Here is a 13,468-nt window from a genome sequence, read left to right on the forward strand (position 1 = left end):
AATACTGCAACTATTAATGACATATATTTTCCTGTAATTTTTCTTCTTCTTGTAAATCTGAAGGAGGGAGATATTGCAGATCAAAATTAGGTAATTTTGCTACTGGGGATCAGAGGCCAGTTGCCACATTTTTAACAGTGGCCACTTTTTAGATCATGTGGCAACTTTTTTAAAACTTGCTACCATTTTTTCAAAAATTAAAAAAAAACGTTAATATTTATTATTGCATTGGAAGCATTTCTCAATGATTAACATTGCCAAATTAACTTTTAAAATGATTGTTCGTTAGTTTGAGTCAATGGCAGACCTGCCAACTTTTACTCTTTCCGAGAATGGATTTTCAGAGTGGTTGTAAAACAAAAAACAACCTGACTCAAAAATATATTTATATTTAGATCCCGATGAAATTCGCTTGCGCAAGAATTATTATGTTCTTATATATTTATTGTAATTATTTATGTGTAGTGGTAGTCAAATTCATTCATAATTATCATTATAATTCAAAAAGTTAATTGGAATAACCTGAGTATTGCTACCACTTTAAATATGAAAATAAAATCTTCCGGAAGCAGAGATGCCAACTGCTCCGGACACGCCGAAATAATTAAAAAAAACTGTAAATAACTACGAAGTAAAATTTGCAAATATTTGAGTATTTTTGCTTTTTTTTAAAAATGTATAGCATGTCTTACGTACTAAAAAGTGATGAATTATTTAAGCCTACGAATTAATTAGAAATAGTGGTGTATAAAAATCTACTAAATTGAATTTATTAAATCAAGAATCACTATTGATAAACTACCACTTTAAAATATATATTTGCTGTCCGGAGCAAGTTGGCAGGTATGCAATGGCACAAGAGCCAGTTTGTGGCATCTATATTTAATTTTTAAAATTGAGAAAAATATTATGGAGAAAGAAAGAAAGAAATTTTTAGAATATTATAAAGCGCAGTGGTGGAAGTGAGACGTAAAGAGGTAAGGCTGGAGGTATAAAACCATTTCAGTTTTAGTTGGTTTTCGGGAGGAGTTTGCTTATTCTTTTTTAAAACTATTTAACAATCTCTACCGTATCTGATAAAAGAAGCAGTTTTATATACTTGATAAAATTAAATAATTTTTTTACCTTAATAATCATTAATTAAAAATAAATGATTTATTAGAAATAATGAAATGAATATGAGTTGAATTTTTGACGGAAAAACTGTTAATTTCGGTCAGAAAAATCGTTTAATTATTAATTGCTATATTTAAACACTTTTTCAGGTTTATAGCAATTTTTGACATTTGGAATTTCTTGGAAATAAGTTTAGTGATTAGAATTTGATCTATTATTTATATCTTTTAAATATTTAATAGAGTGGTAGAAATTTAAAAACAAAAACTTTCAAAATTTTTAGTAATTTTGTAAATATTTTAAAAGCCTCACCACGATGGAGCTAGAACAAAGTGGAATTAGCCTATTAGGGATGCAGCAAATAGTGATTTTGCCGAATACCAAATATTCGAAAAAAAATAGATCGAATAGTAAAATTTAAAATAAAGAAAATCATTCATAAATAGTTTTTTGTGTATAATTAAATTTAGTTACTATTGAAAAATAATAAAAACTTAAATGTATTATTATTCTTGTGTAAAGGTAAAAAAAAACTTCGATAAAAATGTTTAAGATAATTAGACATTTATAAATATTTAAGATAAAATAACAAACCAACGGCTATTTAAAAAAAACAACTTAAGTTGTAAAGCTGAAAAAAACAGAAAAAAATATCCTCTTAATTCTTGAAAACAAACTTTAATCCTAAAAGTAATATTTTCCGGGAAAAAATCTTATCCATAAAACATTAAATGAGATATCTATCATAAACGTCCAGCGCTATCATAAAAATGCCTATAAAAAACAAAGGTATAAAAGCAAAAAAGAAAAATCTATCTCGCTTTTTGAAAGAAAATTTAAAGCTAAACATTTAAGTTTTCCAATTACTGTATTTTCAAGAAAAAGTGGAGATTAATATCGAATAGAAACTCTCTCAATTGCCGCGTCATAATAAAAACGTCCATAAAAAAGGAAAAGCTGAATGGATACTAAAACAAAAATCATTCTTAAATTTTAAATCATTCTTAGATTTAATGCTAAAAATCTTAATTGAACTTTTTCACATTGTCGTATTTTTGGAAAGAAGTGACCACAAAAATATAACGTTCATTAAAAAATGCTCTCATAATATAAACGCTGATTAAAAGAAAAATTAATGAAATAAAGAAACAAAAAATAATTGTTCTTAGTTCTAAAGTATAACTTTAGCGTTGAGAATCACAGTTTTTCATGTTACTAGTTATCTGTCTTACCGTAGAAGAAAAAATGACAGTTAAAGAATAAAGTTTATTAGAAATGCTCCGTTAACATGCTTTGCTATAGTTAAAGAAGAAAAATATGCAAACATGAAAAAAAAGTTCTGAATTTTGAAAAAATTATGAAATTGCCTGTATATAATTTAAAGAAAAAAATATCAACATTGAAAAACTCATAGTTTAGTACAAAATAATCTATTTCAATTCTTCAAAGTTCGTTTTTCCAAGTATCTTTCGGAACATAATTTAACACGTTCACGCCGGGAAAAGTGAAAATTCTGGTATGGGAAAAGAGAAAATACTGGTAGAAGAACTATTTCAATAATAGATAATATTCGGGAGGAGTTAATCTATTCTCGACAATACGACAATAACAACTCACTGTAAGGAAATTAATCACGACAAAGAAGCAATTCAATATAAAAATTGCATCCGTTAAAAACAATTGGTAGTTACGGATTTTTATTATTCGTGGAAAAAAACTAAAAAATGAAATTTATTGTTACCAGATTTTACTCCGGTGCGCTGCCAAGATGAGACTATCTAGCGTGACCCACCGGTGGGTCAACCCGGCGTGAACGTGTTAACAAGTTTCAGAACTTAAACAAACATGAGTAAAATCTATTTCTAATATTCTATTGTAAAAATTATGAATTTAGATTATTCTTTATTAACACTTTGAATGCCACGCTAATTCAACATGGCTTGCCCGTCTCGCTAAACGATAAATAACTACAAACTAAATTTGCAAATATTAGACAGATATTGCGAGTTTTTTAAAAGGTTTAGCGTGAATTCACGGAAACTTGAACTAGAGTAGAATACAAAGTGCCTGCCCGCGAAGCGGACAATTGACTTTTTCATCTGAGGTAGTGCCCGTGGGCGCCTGTAATGATGTTGGTAAAAAGATAACCACAGGAGTGCTGTGGATGTCTTGGATGATGATCGGCATGATGGGGAGAATTCACGGACAAAAGTGGTGAATTTTATAAGCCTACGAATTGTTTAGAAATAGTGGTGGATAAAAATCTACTTTACTGAATTTATCAACCCAAGAATCACAATTAATAAACTACCACTTGAAAATATTTATTTTCTGTCTAGAGCAAGTTGGCATCTCTGTGTTTATAAATAAAACTATTTGTGAAAGTTCTATATTGCATTAATTTCTTCAAACCATCTTAATAACGGTAATAATATAAAAAAATAAAACAATTTACTCGAATTATGTGCTTCTAATAATCTTGACTTCCCCGGTCACCGGTGACTCCCATGGCATTCAACGTGTTAAATCTAACAAAATCCCCCCCCCCCATAAAAAAAAATTGTCAAAAAATGACTTCCCAATTATTACTTAGCCGAACATTTGGCCAACCGAATTTTAGGCACAAGGGCGGAATACCAAATAGTGGCAGAATATTCGGTACATCCCTAATGCATATGAACTTTTGAATATGAAGTGGTGTGTAAAAGACATCATCTCCAAAACCTGAGGCACAACAGCTCAAAGATCAGTCATAGGAAAACACTGAAATATGCCACTTCACCTAAAAAAAACTACTTTATGTATAAACCCTGAAACCGATAGCTACTTATGCTTCACTGGCATGGTACAGAATACCAAAGTATTTTCTAAATGAACTTGACATTGTACAGAATAAAATAGTACGATAAAAAATACAAATGCTCCATACTATGTCAGGAATCAAACTTTGAGAGATAAGTTAAATATTTTAAAAGTTTCTCGATAGCTTCATTGAATGCCAATTCTTTTAATAAAGCAGAAAAATGTGACGAGGCGAAATTTAATGATATCTTGAAATAGAAAATACTAATTAAAAGAATTTCTTAAATTTCGTTATCACTAGAAAATATTTTTTGACAAAGACGAGCAAGTTGGCATCCGTGCTGTTATTTTGTGGTGATACTTTAACACGTTCTCGCCGGGAAAAGTGAAAATACTGGTAGAAGAACTATTTCAATATTAGATAATATTCGGGAGGAGTTAATCTATTCTCAACAATAACAATTCACTGTAAGGAATTTAATCACGGAAGAAGCAATTTATTATAAAAATTACATCCGTTAAAAACAATTGGTAGTTATGGATTTTCATTATTCCCGGAAAAAAACTAAAATATGAAATTTATTGCTACCAGTTTTTACTCCAGTGCGCTGCCAAGATGAGAAAATCTAGCGTGACCCACCGGTGGGCCATCCCGGCGTGAACGTGTTAAAAAAGAGTAATCGTAATTATCCTAATTCTGCAAGTTTTCCATTCGATTCCAATATAATAAAACTTTTGAAGAAAGCGGAGCTGCTGGCATCCCTGGTAGAAGATATATTAGAAGTAATTTATGGAATGAAGGAATAAATAACAGGCACCAATAACTTGGTATGTACAACATTTAAGTGAAACCATGCAGTTTAGACATAAATTGAAAATACAAAATACAGTAATGAAAACACGACTTTGAAATAAAATATTTGCATAATATATGCACAAGATTCACAAAAAAATCAAGTTAAAACTTGATTTCAAAAAGACTTGACGAAATATAATGGAAAATTAAAAATATCATCACAATTAGAGTTAGCATTCAATAAAATCAATTAAGCGCAAAGAAATTTACCATTCATTTCTGGGTTGGTCATCACCTTATAGATATCAATCATTTGCTTCCTCGGCACCTACCCAAGGCAAGGGTTTGCTCGCTTATCGAGGTACCTATTAGTTACAGTGGTGCATATAGAGAAAGAAGTTCGGGAAAATTAGGAGTCAGTGAAGTAAGGAAAGTAGGAAAAAATCTGCTATCGGACCGTATTTCTTATCAACTTTAATTAAATTTGCAACAGAAAACATACATTTGATGAAACTGGTTTATTACTTATTATACTAAATAAAAAATAAAAACGGTGGAAAACTACAAACTAAAATTTGCAGGTTTTCGGTTAATTTCGACAACTTTTTTAAACGCTCAACACGGCTTTAGCTAAGTGGAGTATCACATATGATTTTGAATTATTTAGAAGTGCAATGAAAAACTGACTTAGTTATATATGTTAAACTTTTAATGGTCTATAATTTTGTCAGAAATAAATAGTACAGATTTTATCCCATTGCCCCTTTAATGGCTCAAATATTTCTGCCAAGCAAAGGGTTAACATTCGGAGGCCTGATAGCTTAAAAATATCATACGAATACATTTCTTTAAAAAAAATGTGTTTTGGTTGTTTTATGTCATCATTATTTAAATTCGTAAGAACCGAGAGAATTCTGCTTACAAATATGGAAATCGTCTTTTTTTAGCAACAGTTTCATTTTAAAAACAGCGTATTTTCTTTTTATAATTAACATTCATTCATTATTACCATAATATTTTTTTTTCAATGACCACCCGATTGACATTCGTCATTCGGGTAACAGTTGGCAGATTTGTTTGCCATTTTTTCAGGGGCGCCTTATTTGGGAGGCCAACGTTGCTCCCACAGTAAAGACAGACAATACATAGAAAAAAACAACATCGATGCCTTGTCCGGGATTCGAATCCATGACCTTTCTGACGTGAGGTCAGCTTCCTGGCCCATACACAGTCCGATCAGGGCACCATAATATATTGATGATACAAATCCATACTTATATCTTAATCTATCAAAAAGTGATTTTCAAAATTTGAGTTGATAAATAATCGATTGGAATATACATTTAATTTAAGCATACTGATTTTATACCATTCATCAAGAATACAGTCGGGCTGACATGGGTTATTAAAAAGATAGCGAATCGATAAAAATACTTTTTAGAAGATAATTTGAAAGATTAGAATAAAAGATTCCAGTAACTTAAAATGACAGTTTGATGAACAATGAACATCACATGAGGAAATCACAATTAAAGAAAATTAATCCCATCTTTTCAGCAATTTATAGATAAAACTAATAAAAATGAAAAATAAGATAAATGTAACTTTACAAGAAAAAAGGGTAACTCATTTTTTTTTCTCCCTCTTCCATGTGCTTGAAAACGATGACATTGCGAAAATAAAAGAATTGTGGGAATATTTCGCAATAAAGGAACAGATGGAAACAATGTTGGTTCAGGAATAAAGTTTTTGCTGCTCAGGAAATGGAGATTAATGGATTTAAGGCGAGTAAAAACATTTACTGGTTTAGAAGGAAATTTAAAAATAAAAGGTAGCAGGGTAAATGCGATCATTCTAAGCGCTAGGGGAGTAAGAGCCACGATAATTAGATTAGTTAATAAGTATGGATATATTTGTTTAACGTTTCCATAACAGCCAATATGTTTGCAATTTTCAAAATATTTTTATATTTAAGGTTATAGTTAAACTATATCTATTATAATCGTTGTTGAACAGCCGAGCAAAATTTGAGTGTACGACTACAAATGTTTAACTCCGTAGCCTTGTAATTTTAAACCCAATCCAGTAGACAAGGTAGATCCTGGATCAAGTATTGGGAAAAATTTACCTTCGTGGACTTTTTGATGTAACCAAATTGCATTTGCGTTACGTGGAGAGGAAAACCCACAAAAAGTCCCACGATTAGCCTGGAGGTGAAGAATCAAACACATGATCCGTTTACCACTGAGGATATTTGACTTCAGCACTGTGGTTGGTACGAGACTGGTGCGGAATTAGTATCGAATACAATCATCGCAGGTATTCGAACCCGGGTCAACTGGGAGGCGAGCGCTCTATCCCCTGGCATATTGTACATATATTATCATTTCCCCCCTATTTTAATGTTTTTGTCATCCATATTTATTCGACTATATGTCTAGCCATGTCATTATCTTATTTATTTGAGCAATGTCAGATCCGATGAATCAATGAGAGCCCACTAGGACTGGTACTGAGTAACAAGGACATCTCTAAATTACGCTTTTGTGATTAAGCTATGGGAAAATATAAACATATTTTGATCTGTAATTGAGTTTTCAATTTATATTTTACAACTACTTTGGAAAATAATTTTTGGAACGAACATAATTGGCAAGTAATCGTTTTGCAACATTCGATTTAGCTAGAGATAATGTTATATATTATTAGGTGACTGTACCATGCAATATCAAGATTCGAGTTATTGAGGCAATGATATTTTTGAAAAAAATTTCTCCACAGATCTTGAATACCATGTCTTGAGAGCTTTACATAAGGTACTATAATTATCGATACCGATGATCAATGATAAGAATCAAATATGATAATCTCGAGAATAATAATCATTGGATACGGTGTATTATAACTCAGTTAACACGTTGAGCACCGCGCCAGCCATCGGTGGCTGACACTGGACTTTCCATTTAGGCCGCGTCAACCACCGATGGCTGACACTGAAATTACATTTAGGCTGCCCACCGCTTGCTGACACTGACCTTTCACATAAGCCGCGAAAAACAGCTGGCTGACAGCGTATAACCAACGCCTCCGCACGGTTTTTTTTTATATGTAGTCCGATCAGACCACTATGAAGGATTTCCACTTTCCGAACGAGTCATTTAATACAGAATATAGCTAAAATAAGAAAGTAGTAGCAAATATATGACTAAAAATTTATTTTATTTATGACTATTATTGGTCTGCCTTATTCACTTGTCAACCACTACAGATTCAATTCTCAAATATATGTGATAAATTTCTCTCAATTACTTTTATAAAAGGTTTTGGGTTCATGCGCACAACTGGTTCACTTTTTAAACAGTCTGCNAGATACGGGTAGAGAAAAGATTACGGGTAGCGAAAAAGACTGGACACAGTCCATTCATGACGTTCCTGCGGTTAATTTCAGAAATAAAGTTACGCGGCTTTAGCATTTATTCTATAATACATTCTATTATGTCCCATGGTTGGCCTGAGGGTGAAGAATCAGACACATGATTCGTTTACCACTGAGGATATTTGACGTCAGCACTGTGGTTGGTACGAGTCGGGTGCGGAATTAGTATCGAATACAATCATCGTAGTTATTCGAACACGGGTCAACTGGGATGCGAACCCTCTATCCCCTGACATATTGTACATATATTGTCCTCTCCCCCCCCTATTTTAATGTTTTTGTCATCCATATTTATTCGACTATATGTCTAGCCATGTCATTATCTTATCTATTTGAGAAATGTCAGATTCGATGAATCAATGAGAGCCCACCAGTACTGGTACTGAGTAACAAGGACATCTCTAAGTTACGCTTTTGTGATAAAGCTATGGGAAAATATAAGCATATTTTGATCTGTAATTGAGTTTTTCAATTTATATTTTACAACTACTTTGGAAAATCATTTTTGGAACGAACATATTTGGCAAGTGATCGTTTTGCAACATTCAATTTACCAAGAGATAATGATATATATTAATGGGTGGCTGTACCATACAATATCAAGATTCGAGTTATTGAGGCAATGATATTTTAAAAAGAATTTTCTCCATAAATCGTGAATACCATGTTTTGTGAGCTTTATATTATGAACTATAATAATCGATACCGATGATCAATGACAAGAATCAAATATGATAATCTCGCGATATTATCAGAAATAATAATCATTGGATACGGTGTATTATAACTCAGATAAATTGAAAAAATATCACAATGCATTGAAAAATGTTGATAATTCTAAATGTTGTATGCTAATAATTAAATCCCGATATCATTCAGCACTATTGAGCGCTTTGTAAGACACTGCCTACATTGGCTATTTATTAAATGTAAGATACTAGTCACAGTAAAGAAGTAAAACTATTTATTCTTATGAAGAAAAAAATTTTCGTACAAAATAACGTTTTTAATAACCTTTAATAAGAAATAAAATCCTCTTTTAAAGTCTTTTTCAAAAACTTATTTATTCATTTGAGATTTGACAATAAAAAGTTCTTAAAATTTATGAAAAGTTCTCAAATTAGCAATTTTTTTGAATTTATCAATCTTGTTTTATAATCTCAATTAACATTAAATAAGAAATAAAAAGTAAACCACTAAAATCCTCAAGTTTCAAATTTATTTTATCAAAAATATCATAACTTGTGGCTTAATTTGAATGATTAAGGTTTAAACTATTACTTTTGTTCTCTGAAAAGCAAATATTCACATGTTAAATTGCACTATATTGATTTTTTTACTAAATGTTTAAGTTGTAAGAAATGTGTACTATATTTTTCCTCATCCTTTTCTATTTTCACAATTTATTATAAAAATATTGTCCCTTAGTTTACTTGGCATATGTCATTATAAATAATATTAAACTGTCAGACAGAAAGGCATGTACTAAACAAAATAGAAATGCATAGTTTGAGCGATTGCCTCTACACTTCAAATGCAAGCAAAATACGATCAATTTAAATTTGCAGGATAAAAGTCGCATCCGAATCAATTATGGTAGAAATATTTTTATTGGGTGTTACTACTGTCCCTTCGAGAATAAGTTATTTTATTTTTATCAATTAGTTTACATTTAACAGAAATGCCAACTGCTCCGGACATGCCAAAACAATTAAAAAAAAACGGTAAATAACTACAAAATAAATTTTGCAAATATTTGACTATTTTTGCTTGCTTTTTAAAAATGAGTAGCATGACATAAGTAGTACTTGGTGGTGAATTATATAAGCCTACGAATTATTTAGAAATAGTGGTGGATAAAAATCTATTAAATTGAATTTATTAAACCAAGAATCACAACTACTGGTAAACTACCATTTTAAAATATATATTTGCTGTCCGGAGCAAGTGGTCATCTCTGCATTTAATACCAGGCCATCTTTCTAAGAGTTAATTTAGAAAAATATTATTATTTGGCTTAACAAGATTTTAGAAAAACTGCTATTCTCAAAAAAATAAAAATAAATAAATGAAATAAATAAAAAATACTACTATCCGAAAATTCATCTCAACTTTTTCCTATAAAATTTGTTTTTAATGTTTTTTCTTCGCCTTACTTAAACTAAAACTCAATTGTTATGTAAAGTGTGTTACCAAATATATGTTACCTACCATAGCAGACAAGAGAACTCCTGGATCAAGTATTGAGAGAAATTTGCCTTCGTGGAGTACTTTAAGATGGAACTAACCGTATTTGCGTTGCATGAAGAGGAAAACCAAAAAATATCCAACTTTTAGATTAACGGAAGGGGGCTTTAACCCATGATCCGTCTACCACTGCGGAAATTTTACGCCAGCACTGATTTCGGTGTGAGTCGGGTGCGGAATTCGTATCCTCCAGCAATCACTGGGATTTGAACCAGGGTTCACATCTTTGGCGGTCTATCCCCGGAGCCACCATGACTCATAGTGAGTAGATTAATTTTATTATTACTATTATTTCTAGAAATAGTACTTCATTCATTTTGTTTTATACCTTAAATTTCTCGCTTCCACAGTGGCAGCTATTTTTTTTATTTTTAAAAAATAAAAAATAGTGGCTGCCTTGTTCATGCAGACTTATTTATTTACCTATATATAATAATAATAAAAAAAACACTGCACTAATTTTTCCGTTTTTTCTCAGGTAAAATAACTCATTTTAAAATATGTTTGTTTTTCGGTCTAAAAATACTTCAGCCTATGTTATTAAATCAGTTTAATCAGCGCGAACACAATATTATACTTGGCGCTATGCCCTTTCTGAAATTTGACTGTGTTTTTTCGAGCAACAGCTTACTATTGAAAACCACTGCTCTGAGATCGTAGATCAGTTTTTAAAAACAAGAAATGAAGCTATATTTCATTTGCAGTTTTTTTCTTCCTGAAAGAACGCATTCTATACACCCTTATTTATTATAATCACATTAAATAATACATTCTTGAGTCTTGAATAACACTTAGAAAAGGTGATTATTATCTTCACCTACTGATACATAAAGTAATCCACGTGTTATAAATGTATGAACAGGCATTGGATAAATATATGCTCTATGTAAGCAATATTTTTTTAGAAGTGAATGTTTTGGAGGATTTTACATGGCAAAATTATTGGCCCAATTTAAAAGATCATGCTTTAGGATTTTCGAAATGGTGTCCTTTTTGCTCATGCAAAGTTTGAATAGACCAAATTAAGGCGAGGATCCATCATAAAAAATGTTCCTCCTTTCTTAGAAGCGACCTCGGTCAAGTTTACGGGTAGCGAAAAAGACTGGACATAGTCCATTCATGACGTTCCAGCGGTTAATTTCAGAATGAAGTTACGCTGCTTTAGCATTTATTCTATAATACATTCTATTATACAAAGACATTTGTTATATAAGAGTTAATAAAAACAATTTGTTTCTACAATCTTTCTCTACCACTTTTAATTTTTTTCCGTTTGTTTCCAAGCTTTTTCCAGCTTATACTTTTCATGCATTCCGGAAAAATATTTATAGTCTGCATGTTAATACCTCTGTTATCATAAATACATAGGTGTAATCATAACAGGAAAAAACAAAGAGTGGTAGATATGGTTTAGTACAAGTGGCTTGTAATTACATTCAACATGTTGATGAACAATGAATACATCTTACCAGACAAAAAAAAAGCTTTATTTTTTGCAGATATAATTTGATTATATCACAATAACAGTTAGTTGAATTCCATTTGTGAGTTTAATCTCTGATTTTAGCTAACGTATTAACCTTTTACGCGCCATGTTACGTTTTTGGAACAAATTTCTTTTTCAAAGTGTTAAAGACTGCTAACACAATCTTCCCTTCACTTACAATTAGAAAAACATGAATATATTAATAATATAAAATTATATAGTTTGTAATGCATATCCCGTTCTAAAAGCAAGCAAATGCTATTTTTTTTTTAAACCTAATTGGTTGTTAATTGAATAAAATATCCACATAATTTGTATGCAAACATACTGCCATGTATTCCACAGAAGCTCATATTACTTCAAAATTTGACTCCGGTAGGTAAACGGTTAAAGAAAAGCATATATATTTAGTATTCGTTAAGTGATACAGTAGTTATTAATGACTTTCAATCGTGAATAAAATAATAGGCGAATAACAGTCCCAATTTTATTATTGATATTACTCTGCCTAATATGCAGTAAATTCTTATATTTATTGATTATGCATTAAATTCTTATTGTTGTTGAAAAAAAGACAAGATAAGAAAAAAGGAAAAAAGTGAGAATCCAGAAGAAAAAAAAAGCAAACTATACTTACCATTAGGTAAATATCCATAATATGAATGTTGATCGAAAATACCGGTTAATTTTGTTAAATTAGTTTATGGGAAGCATAAATTTTAAAATTTCAAAGAGTGAACCTCCTAGGGAAGACATAATTTAAGAACAGATTGGAAGAGAGAATCTAGGAACGATGATGAGCAGTTTCTTCCTCCTTTAGAGAAATAGGGTTGTTATGAGGATAGGTAAAAACCAGCCAAACAAGATTCACGCTCATGTTTGTTCGCCAAACTTAACAACGGCGACTTCTTCCAAAATTTATCGAATTAAGTGGAGAGAAATGTATTTTAAGCTGTTTATGTCTTTTAAATAACCGAGGTAGAGGTTAAAAATTTATAAGAGGCAAGATCTACACCTGAATATTAGCAAAATAATTTCATTTTAAGAATGAGGTAACTTTTTAAGAAATTACTAAATTTAAAAACTTAATTCGCTTTTAAAAACATATAGATTGGAAATTACAGTCGACAAGTTTCAAGCGCAAAAAATAAACACCCATTTTCAAGACTTGCCATGTGTGAATGAAAAGAAACAAAAGTAACTTGAAATATAAAACGTAAAATTGCGAACGAGAAATGAAGGAAAAAAAAAGTTAGAAACAAAGAAGAAAAACCTCAGTAGCCGAGAGAGAATAAAAATAATGATAAAAAAGCAAAACAAGAAAAACCACTGTCGCTGAAAAGGGTAAATCAGGAAAAAGAAGAAATTACTTAAGAAGTTATTTTTCCACCATAATTACCCTTTTTGTTAATTCGCTGTATAGTGTTTTGTCTTAAAAAGATTAATAAAAGTGTGACTCAATTCTGTCTATCAAAATTTAGAGAGAATTTTCAAAAGACAAACAACAAAAATATTCAATACGTCACTCTACAACATCTCCCAATTTGCTTCTGAATCTTAATTATTCTCTTTTAATTTTAGTTTT

General features: G+C 30.8%; 1 protein-coding gene across 1 annotated transcript in view; it reads right to left on the reverse strand.

The window, feature by feature from the left end:
- LOC107437843 (heparan sulfate 2-O-sulfotransferase pipe) overlaps positions 1–12,708 on the reverse strand; it is an 83,248-nt gene extending 70,540 nt beyond the window's left edge. The window contains exon 1 of the mRNA XM_043052722.2: positions 12,521–12,708. The gene's annotated coding sequence lies outside the window, so the exon portion shown is untranslated. The remainder of the gene's footprint in view (positions 1–12,520) is intronic.
- Between the last annotated feature and the right edge of the window lie 760 nt (positions 12,709–13,468).

This window comes from Parasteatoda tepidariorum, chromosome 6 (genome assembly GCF_043381705.1).
Source record: "Parasteatoda tepidariorum isolate YZ-2023 chromosome 6, CAS_Ptep_4.0, whole genome shotgun sequence".
Lineage (NCBI taxonomy): Eukaryota > Metazoa > Arthropoda > Arachnida > Araneae > Theridiidae > Parasteatoda > Parasteatoda tepidariorum.